The sequence below is a fragment of the Urocampus carinirostris genome, chromosome 18, assembly GCF_059441175.1.
Source record: "Urocampus carinirostris isolate Australia breed hairy pipefish chromosome 18, RoL_Ucar_1.0, whole genome shotgun sequence".
Taxonomy (NCBI): Eukaryota; Metazoa; Chordata; class Actinopteri; order Syngnathiformes; family Syngnathidae; genus Urocampus; species Urocampus carinirostris.
In genome coordinates this window covers 17486386-17493151 of record NC_142366.1, presented here as the reverse complement: position 1 = coordinate 17493151, position 6766 = coordinate 17486386, and the positions used below count along the sequence as shown (strand labels likewise).

General features: G+C 39.1%; 1 non-coding gene across 1 annotated transcript; it reads right to left on the bottom strand.

Moving 5' to 3' along the window:
* Positions 1-3741: 3741 nt before the first annotated feature.
* Positions 3742-3827, bottom strand: trnay-gua (transfer RNA tyrosine (anticodon GUA)). Its single transcript is given in 2 exon segments — positions 3742-3777; positions 3792-3827. It is a non-coding gene; the product is annotated as a tRNA-Tyr (tRNA).
* Between the last annotated feature and the right edge of the window lie 2939 nt (positions 3828-6766).

Genomic DNA, 6766 nt, shown 5'->3' with positions numbered 1-6766 from the left:
GGTGAGTCGCTAGGTGTGTGGCTAGGTAGGTGAGTGGCTAGGTAGACGAGTGGCTCGATAGATGAGTGGCTAGGTGAGTGGGTAAGTGAGTGGGTAGGTGAGTCGGTAGGTGAGTAGGTAGGTCAGTGGGTACGTAAGGAGGTATGTAAGGAGGTACGTAAGTAGGTAGGCAGGTTTGCCCAAAAACTAACTTGCAGAAGCACATTTCAAAGCTTGCAACCAAATTCAAAACTTACAAGCAAAACAATTTTAGAACAATAATAAACCTTTTTTGAATGCAAATACATTTTTGTTTGCAGTCCACTCATACCGTCATAAAGCCCTAATTGTTACTGTTACTGAGCTGGTTTAGAAAAAAAAAAAATGGCAATATCGTATCATGTATTCATAATGATTTTTGACCAAACAAATCTTACAGTGCAGTTCTAAATTCAAAGCCACGGCAGGCGTTAAGTTATTATTATTATTATTATTTTTAACAGTTCAGTGGCCTACAATGTTACATTATCATGCCCTTAAAATACATTGTTGACTTTGTGTCTTACAAGATCTATGTTTTCCTTTTGTCTCTTTTACTCACACACACAATTTGAGGCCAGTTGTATTTAGTAGTGGTAGCAATGGTGAGTGTGCCAGTCTAAGCCTAAGTGTGTCTAATTCCTGGCTAACGCAGTTCTAGCCTGCAGGTCCACTCTGCTTGGCTATATGCCCACTGCTCTATCTCCATATTTACTCACTATGCTTTTTTTAAAGTAAAGATTTGAGTAAGAAAACCCACGACCCCACGTAATCCAGAATTATCATCTTGAAAGCTAAACATAGATAAGGATTTCATAATATCTCAGGAAGGGTTGCTATTCACTTAGTATTATGTTCTGTGTGTGAGACTTTTTTCTCATCCGTAAAGTAATCTGATTTTTATTGGGTGACAATTACTGAGCAGCTTGCAGTGTATTCATGAATCTATGATTGTTCCACATACGAATTACTCAAATGGATCAGTCTTGAGTACTTCTTTGTTAATCCTTTGTTAGTCCAGAAGAACAGTTTCTTTAGTTAGACGCTGGTTGCTTGAAAATAAACTTAATCTTGAACCAGTGATCGAAGCATCTTAGCACTTGACACTATAGTGCTCCGCTCTACAGTAGCAACAGAGCTGTCAAAGGACACAATAAGAATTAGAAGACCATTTTAGGATCACGGTACCCAACTCTACAGTCCGCTCTACTAACTGAGCTATCAAAGGACACATAAACGACAATGTGTTTTTTTGCAGAAAAGAAAAACCTCGGAAGTCAGTGTTATTGAATTTTTTTCTCAGAGATCGACAAGGAGATATTTGGAGTCCCACAAGGATCATGCTTGAGTCCTTTTATTCAGATTCAAGTGTATACAGAACAAAATGTCGATACATCTGACCCGCACAGTTTCCTTGAGCGTCAGCCGGGATAGATACGTTTAACCATGTCTTCGTCAGAATTATAGCGCAGCAGTTCGTCATCTCGCAGTTCGATGTTAGTTCCAGTGGTAAATGGTCCAGTTTATTGTCCAGAGAGTGAACGTTGGAGAGGAAAATGGATGGGAGAGGCGTTTTGAAGGGTTTAGCCTTTAGCCTAGCTGTTAGCCTGGCCCGACAACCTCGCATCCCCCTCCGGTTACACCGCCTTTTCTTGCCACTCTGCTTCACTGCTTTGAAGGCCGCTGGGTCTTGTTGACGTAGCAGTCCGAGGCTAAGTAAACATTCCCGAGTGGTCGTAACAACGAGCGCTTGATTTCTGGATGATCGCATATCCAGCAAAAAAATTGCAATCATATATTAATCTGCGGTTTGCGTTGACTTTGTTCGCCGTCAAAACTGAGTCGAAGACTGGGTTTTATGACCGAAGTGTAAAAAACTGTAGCGAGCCGATGTAGCCGCAGCCGAACAGGGGCGCCGCCATCTTGACTTACTTTCTGTGTTCTGTGTTGACCCTATACAATTCAAATGCCAATTGGAAGAGAACCAAGGTTTCTTTGGTGTGTCGCTATTTGCCTTAGAAGTTACCCCTTCAAGCCTGACTTAGAACCAGCGACTTAAGGATGTCAGCTGTTGACACTATAGACCTATGCCCTGACCGACTGATGTATCAAAGGATGCAAAAGTGCTACAACGAGTCATATAAAATTGAAATGCCATTTGGCAGAAAAGCAAGGTTTCTTTGGTAAGTTACTAACTGCATTAAAAGGAACCCCTTCAAACTGAAGACCTCAAGATCACAACATTTGATACCACGGTCCTCCATATGCTGACTATTTTTGCACTATGATGACTTTGCACCAAATGCAATATTGCACAACCGTTACAATACCAACGTTATCACGACAACCCTGTATGTAACATCCCACATGCCGACATTTCTTGTGTAAATACCATGTAAATTATAACTATAGCCTTATCCCCCTTGTCTTATAACATTATCTTCTCTGTTCCTTTATCTTCTTGCTCATACCTCACTATGAATGTGTAAAACTGGAGTGTCATGCCCAATTTCGTTGTCACAATATGTTAGCCCATTTGTAGCAATGACAATAAAGGTATATTCTATTCTATTCTATTCTATTCTATTCTATTCTATTCTATTCTATTCTATTCTATTCTATCTATACCTTGCCAACTGAGCTATCGAAGGGCACAGAAAGTCCACACTAAGTGTTTTTGCAAAATTTAGAAGGGTGGAAGTTTGGTTTTACTGTAGATTTGAACTGCCCTTTGTCAGAGAACCAAGGTTTGTTGTGGTAAGTCAGTGATTTAATTTTCTTCGAGCATGTCTTGAACCAACAACCTAAAAATCACAGTACTCCACACTACAGTCCTGCGCTCTCCTAACTGAGTTGTCGTATGACATAAAACCTGTATAAGTACTCTTCATTTAAAAAAAAAAAACACACAAAAACTTTACAACTAGTGTCTTTACAAAAAAAAAAGAGTGAAAATTGTTTTTCCTATTTTTCCTCAGAAATTGACAGAAAGATCTTTGGAGTTCGACATATATGTAATATCTCTTCAGTACTTTTTACTATGTAAATTTTGTCGAATTGAAATGCCAAGCTTCATAGATCCAAGGTTTTTTTTTGTTAAGTTACTCATTGCCTCGGAAAAATTCCTTTAACGTGGAGTGGAATTCGTGATCTTAGACCACAGTGCTTAACACAGCAGTCCGCTCCACAAACAGCCATCGAAGGATACCAAAACATTGCAAGGAGTCTCATCTCACCTCATTAGCTAGACCGCTTATCCTCAGTAGGGTCGCGGGGGTGCTGGAGCCCATCCCAGCAATCATTAGGCAGTGGGAAGGGGACTGGTTGCCAGCCAATCGCAGGGCACACAGGGACCGGCAACTCGCTGGCTAGGGACAATCTGGACGGGCCAATCCACCTGAAATGCATGTCTTTTGGAATGTAGAAGGAAACCGGAGTGCCCAGGGGAAACCCACGCAAGCACGGTGAGAACATACAAACTCCGCACAGGAAGACCTTAGAGCTGTGCCGCACACACGTTAACTACTGTGCCGCCATGCTGCCCATTGCAAGGAGTGTATTTGCAAAATAATAACAATAATGCAAGCTCTTCCTCAGAGATTGACGAGAAAATCATTGGAGTTCTGCATGGATTATCACGCTTGAGTATATATCTTTTTCATTTTTTCATCAAATGTCTTTTCGTCAGTTTTTTTATATGTCAATAATCACCTAAAACGAAACTCTTTCGAGCCGGAGTCGAACCAGCGACCTAAGGATAACAGTGCTCCTCGCTACAGTCCTCCGCTCTGCCACTGAGCTATCGAAGGACACAAGAGTTTTGGTTTAGAGTTTTTCCATAAACAGAAGTATAAACGTGTGTCAGAAAATGTTCAGAGCTTCACATGGATCACTCGGGTGTAGTTTTATTTTGATCTTATTCAGTTGAATTGTCATTCATCAGATAACCAAGATTGCTTTGGTAAGTTGCTAACTACCTCAAAAGTATCTCCTTTGACCTGGAGTTGAACCAGCAACCTACGGATCTTAGCACATGATAGCAATGGCTCAGCTCTGCCGAATGAGCTATCAAAGGAAAAAAAAAATCAAAAAATAATACGGATGAAAGGTTTAGAGACCAGGCATGTTTTGTTATTTTTGGGGTAAAATGGAGGAGGTAGGTTTTCTCAAAATGTTTTCTCAGAGAGCCACATAATCATTGAAGATACACGTAGATCACTTTCGAGTACCGTAAATTCCGGACTATAGAGCGCACCTGATTATAAGCCACACCCACCACATTTCGGCAGAATGTTGTGACATTTTAACAAAACAGCTTTGCCTGCACCTTGAAACCATTATTTAATGCCAAACCGAGTTCAAAATGTGCTTTAACACTTTTAAGTAACTGCAGAAACGAGACACTTATTAAAAGGTATATGTATATGAGACACAAGCTCTGTCGTTATTATTACAGTGGAACCTCGGTTTTCGAACGCCTCTCAGTTCGAACAAATCGGTGTCCGACCAAAAATTTCGAGAAATTCTTGCTTCGCTGTTCGGTCAAAAAATCGGAGTTCGAACGCCGGTAATGCGTGAGTGCGTACGCTAGGGTGTGATGCTGAGCGGCGTACGGGTGTTTTAGCCCCTTATTATGCCTCCGAAGAAAGTCAGTGCAAGCAGCAAAGTTGCTACAGGTGAAAAAAGAAAAGTAGTGCGTACAACTATTGCATTTAAGAAAGAAATAATGGCAGAATATGAAGGAGGTGTGCGAGCGCCTACTGCTGACCACCACAAAGGTAAGAAATCCTATTCATAAGATTACGATAACGCGAACGTACGATTACCCTGGGTTAGCTTTAAGTTTACTTTAAACATTCAGGGTGTTGGAACGGAGCCCAACATTGAGGGTGTTGGAACAGAGCCCCCTTTCCGATGAACCGCTCACTTGTTGTGGAGACCCGGGTGCTAAATGACTTGTAAACGACCTGATTTTTTTATTTTTACGCGTTCATGTTAGGGGAATCTTTCGTACGGAAGATTACGATAACGCGAACGTACGATTAGCCTGGGTTAGCGTTATGTTTACGTTAAACATTCAGGGTGTTGGAACGGATTAAAACGATTTACATTAGTTTAAATGGGAAAAATGATTTCGGTGATCGAACAAATCGGTTTTCCAACAGGGTTCTGGAACGGATTATGGTCGAGAACCGAAGTTCCACTGTATTTCATTCGATCAAATCATCAAACGTCACACAGTGAAATAAGCTGAAGAAAAGGCTTTTTTTCTGGAGAGTGGGTTTAGCAGTTTTGTTTAATTTTGTCTTAAAATATATCGTGTGGCTCCCCCCCCAAAAAATTAACATATTTAGCATAGATGGCTTTTTCATGCATGTCATGTGTTTTCTGCAGATCCTCCGAAGGCCTTGAGGCCCGTGGCTCGGTGACATTCTGCTGAAGGCGGTTTCTTTTGAAACCTGAAGCCCCGAGCAAAGACTCAAAGACAATCGGGTTGGGTCGGCCCACGAGCGCATTATGGCGTAGACTAAACCAGTTTTGCTTGTGTACCTTCTTTTTTGTTAACGTGCGTGCATGATGTGCTCTATTAGATCCCTGGCCCTGCCGAAAGGACCCCCATCGGCCGAAATTAATGGTGGGTTTAGAAAAATTTAGCCAAAAGCCCACAGACAAACATCAACATGTTATATATTTGTTTTATATATTTTTTTTATTTATTCGTTTTAATAAATTGGTTTGGAAAAACAGTACTCAAAATTAAAGCAATGTATATAATAGGTACTTGTTTTAAGCACTAAATTTGATATATAGTATTCTAGTATGTTTTGAAGTGTTTTTGTCGTTTTGCTGTTGTATTTTCGCAGTGTTAATATAATATTTTGTACTGTTTCCATAGTCGTATTTTTGTAGTATTTCTGTAGTAATACGTAGTAACTCTGCCGTATATTTATAGTATTACTATAGGGTCTTTGTGGTATTTCAGTACCATTTCTGTTATAAGATTATTTTAGTATTTTTGGAGTGTTACATAGTAGTATTTCCATAGTAATACTGTATTTTTGTATGATTTTTGTTGTAATGCTTTTGTAGTTTTTTTGTAGTATTTCCCTAGTAGGATTCTTGTAATAATTCGGTAGCTGTATTTTTGTTGTAATGTAGTATTTATTTTGTAGTGTTTTGTAGTAAAGCACTAAGACACAATGAGGGTAAAGCTGGAACCTGTAGATTTTTGTAGTATTTGTGTAGTAATTCGTAGTAACTCTGTCGTATTTTTATAGTATTACTATAGTGGTATTTTTGAAGGATTTTGTGGTATTTCAGTAGCATTTCTGTTACAAGATTTGTGTAGTTTTTCCGTAGTAGTATTTTTTTGTAGTGTTTACATAGTAGTATTTTCACAGTAATACTGTAATTATAATTTTGTAGGATTCTTGTTGTAATTCTTTAGTAGTTTTTTCGTAGTATTTCCCTAGTAGGATTATTGTAATATTTCTGTAGCTGTATTTTTGTTGTAATGTAGTTCTTTAGTAGTGTTTTAGTAAAACACTAAGGCACTGTGAGGGTAAAGCTGGAACCTGTAGCTTTTTGTGGTATTGTGGTAGTATTTTAAGGTATAGTATTACTGTTGTAGTATTCTTGTAGTATTCCTTTGAAGTATTTTCGTAGTTAATCCACACTAGTATTTTATTCTATTACTGTAGTTTTATTGTTTTAGTAAATCAAGAGATACACAATTTAGATTAAGAGA